A 9,566-nucleotide genomic window follows, 5' to 3' on the forward strand; every position below is an offset into this window, starting at 1 on the left:
TCAGGGGCTACCCTCACCCGCCTCAGGAGCGTGAGCACCCAGCACTGCTCTAGGAGTCTGAAGACCCTGCCCTCCTCCGCTTGTAGAGCTGGTGTCCAGGACATTGCTGCTCCCGGAGGGTTGTTGTGGTGCCCACAGGGCTTCTGACAGCTCCTGGCCTGAGAACTTTGTCTCACCAGTTTGTGGACAGCTCAGGGATTCATAGGGACAGCACACGTGTCCTGGCGTCCCCTGTCACCAACCCCGAGGGCTCTGACTGCCCCCTTCTCATTTCTGCCCTATGTCTGTATTTCACAATCTTTAAAATATATCTTAAATCTGAGGCTATGTAGCAACCAAATGGCTCTTAGCCACCACCCCCTTTCTGAAGACAGGAAGTGCAGGGAATATTGATAAAAAATACACTCAAGAAGTGCTTCGTGCATGGCCAGTGACACTGCACCAAGGCGTCTGCACAACCACTGTCAGCTGTCCAAGGCTGAGGGTTGCTGCTGTCCACAGTGGGCCGTCTCCAGAGCACCCTGACCTCACCAGTCATGTCCACAGCCCCTCTGCTGGCCACACAGGAGGACAGCATAGCCTGGTGAGCAGGACAGTGCTCAAGAGGCCCAGGTGCTCCACGTCCACCCCACACACTGCCACCATGCTCTGTCTTTCCTGATCGCGTTCAGCCCGCTTCAGCCCTGGCTGGTCTGCTCTCATCTGCGACTTTTCTACTTATGATTTTGGCTCTGGCTCCTGAGACCCCATCCTGTGCACCTCAGATGAGATCCGGGTGTCTAGGGAGTGGCTTTCTGGATCTGCTCTTTCTCCACATCCCAGTTCTTGGAATTTGCACTGCACGTTTTCCCTCTGGGTCCAGTCACATCTGCTCAAGATCAGGCTGTGAAGTGAGATGAGGCACTGACCATGAAGGCTCTGGGGCCCGGACCCAAGGTGGCTGCTGCTGGTAGGAAGTGAGCGCCCGAACCTTGCTCCTGAGCAGCAGATGAGGCATCGCTGATCCAGCTGGTGTCTGCTGTGCCTCAGAAGCAGGGTCACAGCACAGGGAGGGCCGGGACACTCATGGCATTCGCATGCTTCCCAACCCCTGGGGGCCGGCCTGCTGTGTTCCAGGGAAGCATGGCAGGTGGGTCTCCAATCCACATGTGCCCTGCCTGTGAGGGCAAATCCTTCTGCCCCTGAGAGTGGAATTTTCCCTGAGCCCAGGATGGACAGTCTGTTGTGTTGCATCACAACAAGTGCTCGTGCGAGCCCACGGGTCTGTGTGTCAACAGAGAGCAGGGTAGGTTTGGCCAGGGCCTTTTAACCAAAAACGATCTTAGAATTGCAGGAGTTCGTAGCTTGTGAAAGATCTTACTTAGATCAGTATAACTGGGGAAAAGAATTCTGAGCACAGATTTAAAGATGAGTGTAAGCATGTGCATCCTACGACCTACACATTGTGGACTGCCTGGAAATACAACGACCACCAATATTTCCACAGCCTTCTGCACCAGGCCATGTTTGGAGATGGACATTGTCAGTGGCACTTTGGAGTTACTCTGGCATTAAGAGCAAAGAAATGGCCCAGACTTTCCATTGGTGTTTTTTTTAAAAAGAAAATATTTAGCTCTCTAGAGAATCAAACTCAGGTAGACCGTACCACGGCATAATCGCATTTTCTCCCCAGAAGCTGAGGCTGCAGGTGCGACACCATCTTCTTTACAGGCTGACATGTCTCCCCTTTCCTCAGGATCTGCAGGAGGGGGACACAGTGGGACACAGGATGTAGAACGAGTCAGCCAGGTGACACTTCCAGGGTGAGCAGGGAGGGGCCGTCACTTCCCACTAAGCCTTTCTCCTGCGGGCTGGGGATGTGGTGTGACTGCACTTGCTGATGCCGCCTCTCCTCCTGTCTGGGGAGGGAGCAACAGGGTTTCGCGTCACACCCAGGGACCTCTCTTCCACTCAGATCCCATTCACGACAGCAGTCCTCTGTGAGCTCAGCAAGGGATCCATCCACCGCTGAGCCCAGCATCCCATGCCCCAGTGGCCTTGCAAGCCCACCTTGAGCACAGGACACATCTGGGGACATTCTCAACATAAACTGACAGGAAGCTGTAATGTGCTGCACAGGTGCAGGAAGCACGGGACCACATGCAGTCTGTGCCTCAGGTGGCCCCTTCGAAGCGAGACCCTCATGCTGCCTCAGCATGTGGAACTCGAGCCCGAGGAGCATGAAGGAGAGAGAGGCAGCCACTCTCTGCCCAGGCAGAGTGCACAGGAACTGCCAGCACCTGCCACCCCCAGCCTCTCTCCTGTTCAGAGAAGCCCGCGTTCCCAGGCAGCTGGCTGATGTGCAGGGTGCTCTCTGGGAAACCCGGTGTGCGCCGTGGTTACCCCAGTGGTGCTGCAGCCTGGCAGTGGGGCTCCCACCTGACGGGCCTGTGGGAGGGCCTGGGGTGACAGGCCCCCCCTTTGTAGCCAGACCTTTAAGGAGATCTTTGCCAGATCATTGCCTAACCAAAGAGCTCATGGGAGAGAACTCCAGTTCCAAGTAATCAGTATTTTGCAAAAATAGTTTGGAAAAGTCACAAACAGATGGCTCTAGCTTCCAAGAAGTAAAAAGCTGCGCTCTCTGTGGAGTAGAAGAATCCTGTTTTGAGAGTTACCACCTGCTTTTTTTTTTTACGGTAATGGAGATTCTCTGCACACGCACACACACACACACACACACACACACACACACACACACTTTTTATTTTGAAACAGGGTCTCAGTAAGAGGCTAAATTGCTCAAGTTAGGCTTAAACTTAGATCCTCCTACTTAGCCTCCCAAAGCGCTGGGATTATAAGCATGCACCACTGTGTCCACCTAGTTACCACATTATAATCCTCAGAGTATCCAGTCCGCAACAAACTATGACAAATCACACAAAGTAACAAGAAATATGGTCCATTCACAGAAGAAAAGGACTTTGGTAGAAACCCTCCCTGAGGCAACTCAGACATCTGAATTGCTAGGCAAAGACATGAAATTAGCTGCCTTCAATGTGCTCAACAAGTGGAAGGAAGTCATGGACAAAGAAATAAAGGAAATTAGAAAAATGAGGTATGAACAAATGAGAAGGTAACACAGACAGGATGAAGAAAAGGAATAGGTAGAAACTCAGGACCCTGACGCTAACCTTAAAGGGAAAGTCCCCTGGATGAGCCCAGCAAATTTGAGCAGAAGAAAGCATCACTTAACCTGAAGACAACTGAAATCACCCCATCTCATCGCGGCGGGGGAGGCGGGGGGCGGGGAGAATGAAGGAAGGGAACAGAGCCAAGGGACCAACACATCCCAGCAGTCTTGCTAGGAACAGAGAAAGGAAAAGACACTGAAAATGTGTAAAGAACGATGCCGAAAATTTTCCAACTCTGATGAGAGACATGCCGGGGATTTAGCTCAGTGGTTCCACCACCTGCCTCGAAAGTGCAAGGACCCGAGTTTGATCCCTGGTACCAAAAAAAAAAAAAAAAAAAAAAGTCTGATGAGAGACAAGGATCTTCACATCTAAGAGTCAGCAAATTCCAAGAAAATTATTCAGAGAGATCTAAAAAGCATGACAGCTAGATTACCCAGACCTAGCCCACGAGAGTGTTTTGAAAGCAGCAGGAACGTGAGTGCCACAGGGACTGATCCCAAACAAAAAATCCTCACTCAGATTTCTGGTCAGAAACCGGGGAGCCTCAAAGGCAAGGGACAACACCCTCAAAGCCTTGAAAAGGAAACAGAAACAGAAACAACCCTTTGACCAAGAACTCCATATCTGAGAAATCTACCCTTCAAGAATGAAGAGGAAGGGCCAGGGATTTAGCTCAGTGGTGCCGCTGCCTGCCTCAAAAGCGCAAGGTCCCAAGTTCGATCCCTGGTGCCAAAAAAAAAAAAAAAAAAAGAATGAAGAGGAAATTTAAGACATTTTCAGATAATCAAAAGCTGAGGAAGTTCATTATCAGAAATGCTAATGGAATTCTTTAGGCAAGAGATGGGAGAGATAACTTGTAGCCTTAAGAAGAAATGAAGAATGTTGGTGAATACAAACGGAAAGCAATGTTACAAGTATTATGCTTCTGGTTTGAAACTTCTCTTTTTTCTTACACAATGTAAAAGATAAACGCTGCAATAATAATTCTGTTAAGGAGCACACGAGATATAAAATGTAACCCACGACAGTGCCCTACAGGACAAGAGGGACAGGCCCACTCTTCTCTCTCCCATGGTGGCTGTCCTCATGCTGCAAGGTGAGCCCCTGGCCTACTTTTACTTGCCAAACTCACTTTGCAGAGCTGTTTTCCCCTTACCTTTAATGAATGTAACCTTGCCACTAAAAAAGAAAAGGAAGGATAGAAATGCGTAGGAGCTGAGCACGCTTGCCCCACTGAAGCTAAGCTGGAGTTCCCCGAACTAGATTGCGGTAAGTTTACAATATTAATTGTAATCTCCAAGGTAAACCCTAAAAAGATAACTAGAAAATATACAGAAAAAGAAAGACGAGGGAATCAAATGGCACCCCATAAACACTCAATCAAATTGAAAAAGCCAGTAATGGGAGAATCAAAGGATGAAAACACAATCAGAAAACAAAAAGCTAAATGGTGGAAATACGTAATTTCTTATCAGTAATTACTTTAAATGTATATGAATCCCTCTAAAAATGAGATTTGCAGAGTGGACAAAAAACATTATCTATTCTATATTCTCTATAAGAAATTCGCTTTCGATATGAAGTCTCAAAGAGTTGGAAGAATAGAAAGATAGTGCATGCCAATTGTAGCCAGAAGAGGTTGGAGTGACTGCATTATGGTCAGATTTCAAGTGAAAAACAAAAGATTATAAGACACAGAGAAAGATATTGTATGTTGATAAAAAGTTCAATCCAGCAAGAACTTTGTAAAAATTACAAACATTGACAAACCTAAAGACACAGCTCCCAAATAGATGAGGCAAAAGTGAACAGAGTGAAAGGGAGAAATAGTTGTACAGTAAGAGTGAGAAACTTCACTATTCCACTTTCAATAACAGATAGAGCAGTGAAACAGATTTCAGAAAGAAAATTGCAACTTTGAACCGCACCATAGATAATCAGACTGAACAGACGAACACAGAATGCTCCACCCAGCAGCAGAACCCACGTTCTCCTCAAGGGAACTCGGGCACCTCACGCTGGACCCATGTGAAACCACAACACTACGAGAAGAGTCTTAGTAAACTTTTAAAAACTGACATTATACAAAGTGCCCTCTCTTTAATCACAGTGGAATGAAACTGAAAATTGCTAACAGAAGGAAAAAAGGATAATTCACATCTATATAGAAATTAAACAACACATTCTTAAACAATCAGTGGGTGAAAAAAGAATTCACAAGAAAAATTACAAAATACCGTGGCATGAATGGAAATGAAAACAACATATCAGCACTTTGAGGTGTTTACTGACACAGAGCTAAGATCAATAACCTAACTGTACACTTGAGAGAAGAAAAAGAAAAGCAAACTAAACCCAAACCTAGAAGGAACAGAATAACAAAATCAGAGCAGAGATAAATGAAATAAAAAACAATAAAGCAATAGATGAACTCCATGAAACCAAAAGTTGGTTATTTGAAATGATCAGCAAAATAGGCAACCCTGGAGCTTGACTCAACCACTGAGACCAGAAGTCAGACACGGGGCCTTGCTGCCGATGCTGCAGAAGCACCAGGACCAGCGGGGCAAGGTACATGGCTGCACAGCAACAACTGCGTCCCAGAGAGAAAACGAAACACACAAACTACCAAAAGTGACTCAAGAAGAACACTGTAAAGTGCAGAGCTGACACACCTTCCAGGTGCACAGGGCAGATGGAACACGCCTGTCTGCAGCCCTCTGAGATTCCCGGGGCCTGCAGCACAGCAATGGGGAGAGTGGAGAGCAGCCAGCGCTGGAGACCTGGAGACAGGCAAGGAGGGAGTCAAGGAGAGGGACAACGGAGAAGTGCAGAGCCAGCTCAGCAGCAGGGGCTGGGGGGCGTCTGGGAGGCCAGAGTGGGGGCTCGGGCTGATGGGGAGGACTGGACAGGAAGGACGGGCTGGTGCCAGCAACACCGGATGGCCAGGGCCCTCCCTGGGTGAGAGCGAAGCGTGTTCAGCCTTCAGGAGCCATGGAAGCAGAGCCAGGTGACTGTGGGGCGGAGCACGCATGGCGGGGAGAGCCCGGAGCAGCCTCTCCTGCATGCGTGTGTGGAGCTCTGGGGCAGGACAGAGGTGGCGGTTAGGGGTCAGTGCGGGGGAGACTGTTTGGTGAATGCAGTGGAAGCCACTGAAATGCAGGAAGATGGAGTCAGAGCCCTGCCTCATGGCCTGCGGCAAAGGAGCCAGAGGCAGAGAACTCAGCTTTCGCAACAAACAACTAAAATTCTCAGGAGAAGGGACAGAGCCTCTTTTAAGATATTTTGGCTGAAAAGAATATACTGAGACCAAAGAATATTAGCTGTAAAATATGTATAACCCTGACCCTGTTGAAATTTGAGGCTCTGGTTCATGGACTGACACTCTGCTAAGTGAAACCGAGACAGGCTGCACTCCAGGACCCGGTAATGCATCCAAAGGGAAGCAGCTTTGTGTTGAGAATACATGAACAACTAGCACGGGTTGGTATGAAAAGCACAAGAGGCTGGGGATTTAGCTCAGTGGTTTCGCCGCCTGCTGTGCAAGGGCAAGGACCCGAGTTCCATCCCTGGCACCAAAAAAAAAAGCGCAAGAACCTCATGAAAAAATGGGCCTGGGACAGAAGCAAGCACTCCGTGTGACAGACAAATGTGTGTTGAGCCTCGTTAGTCAGAGGGCTACCACAGAAGAGGCCCAGAAGCTGCCAGTCCGCACCATCAGCTGCAGCCTCAGAGAGCATAGATCAACAGGACTTCCGCCTGCTGCGGCCAGGGTGTGAGCTCCACAGCCGCCTTAGAAAACAGTGTGGCCTCATCTTGGCTGAACAGTCACAGGCCCGCCTCTCAGCCACCGGGCCCCAACCCAGAGGCCCTGACACAGGTGCAGGAGATGTCTGGGGATGGGCCGCACAGACCCAGGCCCCCCGGAGGACGGCCACCACAGCAGACAGGTGGAGATGAGAGGCTGTGCATAGCTAGGCACACATTTTCCAAGTGAAAGTTAATGATCTTGGTTCCAGTTGAACGAGATAAAATGCCCTTTTTTAAACCTTATTTAGGAGAGATATCACACTTTGGAGTAAATTTTAAAGAGGTTTGTGTTTACTAAGTCAAAGGACACCAATTTGGAAGAAAAATCATTGAGTCATTTGAAAGATTACGACCTTTTCACGCTGTTATATTTATTCCTTTATTGTTGAAATCCTTGGATTGGAGAAGCTCATGAATGGTGTGCATCTCCTAAACTGCCTTTGTGCTGACCTGTGAAAGCTACTTGCTTCTTTAGGCTGCAGAATGGGGCCTGTGAGTCTCCCCCAAGGCCCCTGGACTCATGGTCCAACCCGGAACCATGGCGGTACCCACAGCCCCCTTCCCAGAGGATGGAGCCCAGAAGCAACTCAGGGAGGATGTGGGTCTGAACTTCCGGCCTGTCCCACCAAGGGCAGACTAACTTCCAGGAGGGTCTCAAGTCTTCGGGCAGAGTGTACAGCATGGACACTGTTCCAGGGTGTCCCTTATTGAAGTGGGCACGTAACACAACTCTGCTCCAAATTCCAGATTCCTTAGCCAGGACAAAATGAAAATTTTGAAAAGCTATAGAACAACTAAAGTTTTTAAATTGCCAACATTTTTAGAAATTAAAAAATGCTTTCCAAGAGGGGGTGAGATTTGTCTGTCAGATATTAAATCAATCTAAATGACATTCAATAAAGCAGGATGGTGTAGGGTACAGATCACCAAGACAGAACAAAAGTATGGAAACAGATCTGGGGCACAGTGGTTATAGAAACCTGGGTTATATTGAAAGGGTATTTTCATGGGTTGGGGGAGGTGTATAATTTCATAAATGAAGTGGTCACCAAGAGTTGTGTCACTGGGATAAATATAATCTCAGGTCTCGCTGTTCACAAAAATAAATTCAAGGCCAGGCATAGCGGCGCATGCCTGTAATCCCAGCACTCAGGAGGCTGAGGCAGGAGGATCGCTAGGCCAGCCTGGGCTACAGAGTGAGTTCAAGACCAGCCTGAACTATATAGCAAGACCCTGTCTCAACTCCAATAATAATAATAATAATAATAATGATGATGATGATGATGATGATGTAAATAAATAAGTAAAATTCAAGAAGGCTTGAAAATCAAAATATAATGGAGGAGCAAAATTATAAAAATAGCAAAGAGTACTGGAAGATATCTGAATAGTCCTTGAATAAGGAAGACTTTTTAAAACAAGAGGAAATTTGACAAATTTAACTTCAGAAAAGTTTAAGACTTCCACATTACAAAAGACATGATAAACAATTATTTTGTTTAAATGACAGACTGGAAGAAATACATTTCGAACACATAAAGTTATCCTTAGTAAAGAACATTTGAAGCTGGTAATACAAACCTCATTTTAAAGTGGGCATGATGCGTGCGGGGCTCACTCACATAAAAGGAATGGTCAAAAAGAATGAGATGTTCAGTCGGCTGGACTGGTTTGTTTTTTCGTTTTTTGTTTTTTTGTTTTTTGTTTTTTCTGCATGCATTTTACAATGTCCGAAGCCTGCTTAATTTCAGAACCCTTTTCAGCCTCATTTAGCTGGGCTGGGATCCATCACTTACACCTCTGGTGGTGTTCAGCGGCTTCTCTAGCGCTGTATCTTCGGGCTCATTCCCAACCGTGTCCTGAAGAACTCTGCTTCTCCCTGACATTCTGAATAGTTTGCTCACACTGCATGAATGCCACCTAGTAAGTGGATCAAGCAACAGTGCTGTTTTTCGTGCAGGTGTGGAGGTTGGTAGTCCAAGATCGAGGTCCAGCACCCAGCACGCTCTAGTTTCCGTGCAGTAGTAGGTCAGGGTTAGTTGGGAAGAACCCAGAATGCTGTGATTTTCCTGAGTCATATTAATGCAATAAGCTGCACAAATGACTAAGTGCTAATATGAAGTGAAACCATTTTATTTCCCGTTTTGCCATCATTTTATTTGAAGATATCAAATCAAGATACCTTTCCAAGTAACTTGAGTTAAGACGATGTGATGGTTGAGTGATTGTGCCAGCTTGAGCAGTGTGGTTGAGAAAGGCTTAACCAAATCAGCTCAGCAACTCCACGCCCTAGGGTGGCTCATGGGCTGGACGGTATAAAGGGGAAGTCTGGAAGGCTGGGTCGGTCTCTGTCTCCTCTGAGGAGCTCCAGTCTTCGCCTTCACCTTGGACGTCATCTCCTGGCTTCCAGCACAGATACTTCAGCTTATGGTGAGAATCCTTCAGCCTTCTGGTATAGGCTCTGCAGCCTTCCATCGAAGACCCATTGGCCTCCTGATACGGACTCCCCCGGGACACTGCAGTCAGCTCCAGACCTTCGACTGAACACTTCGGTCTCGGTGTGCAGACAGACCCTCTGGACTC

This window comes from Heterocephalus glaber, unplaced genomic scaffold (assembly GCF_053883595.1).
Source record: "Heterocephalus glaber isolate CG9 unplaced genomic scaffold, H.glaber_assembly_v1.0 deba00001537, whole genome shotgun sequence".
NCBI classification, from domain to species: Eukaryota; Metazoa; Chordata; class Mammalia; order Rodentia; family Bathyergidae; genus Heterocephalus; species Heterocephalus glaber.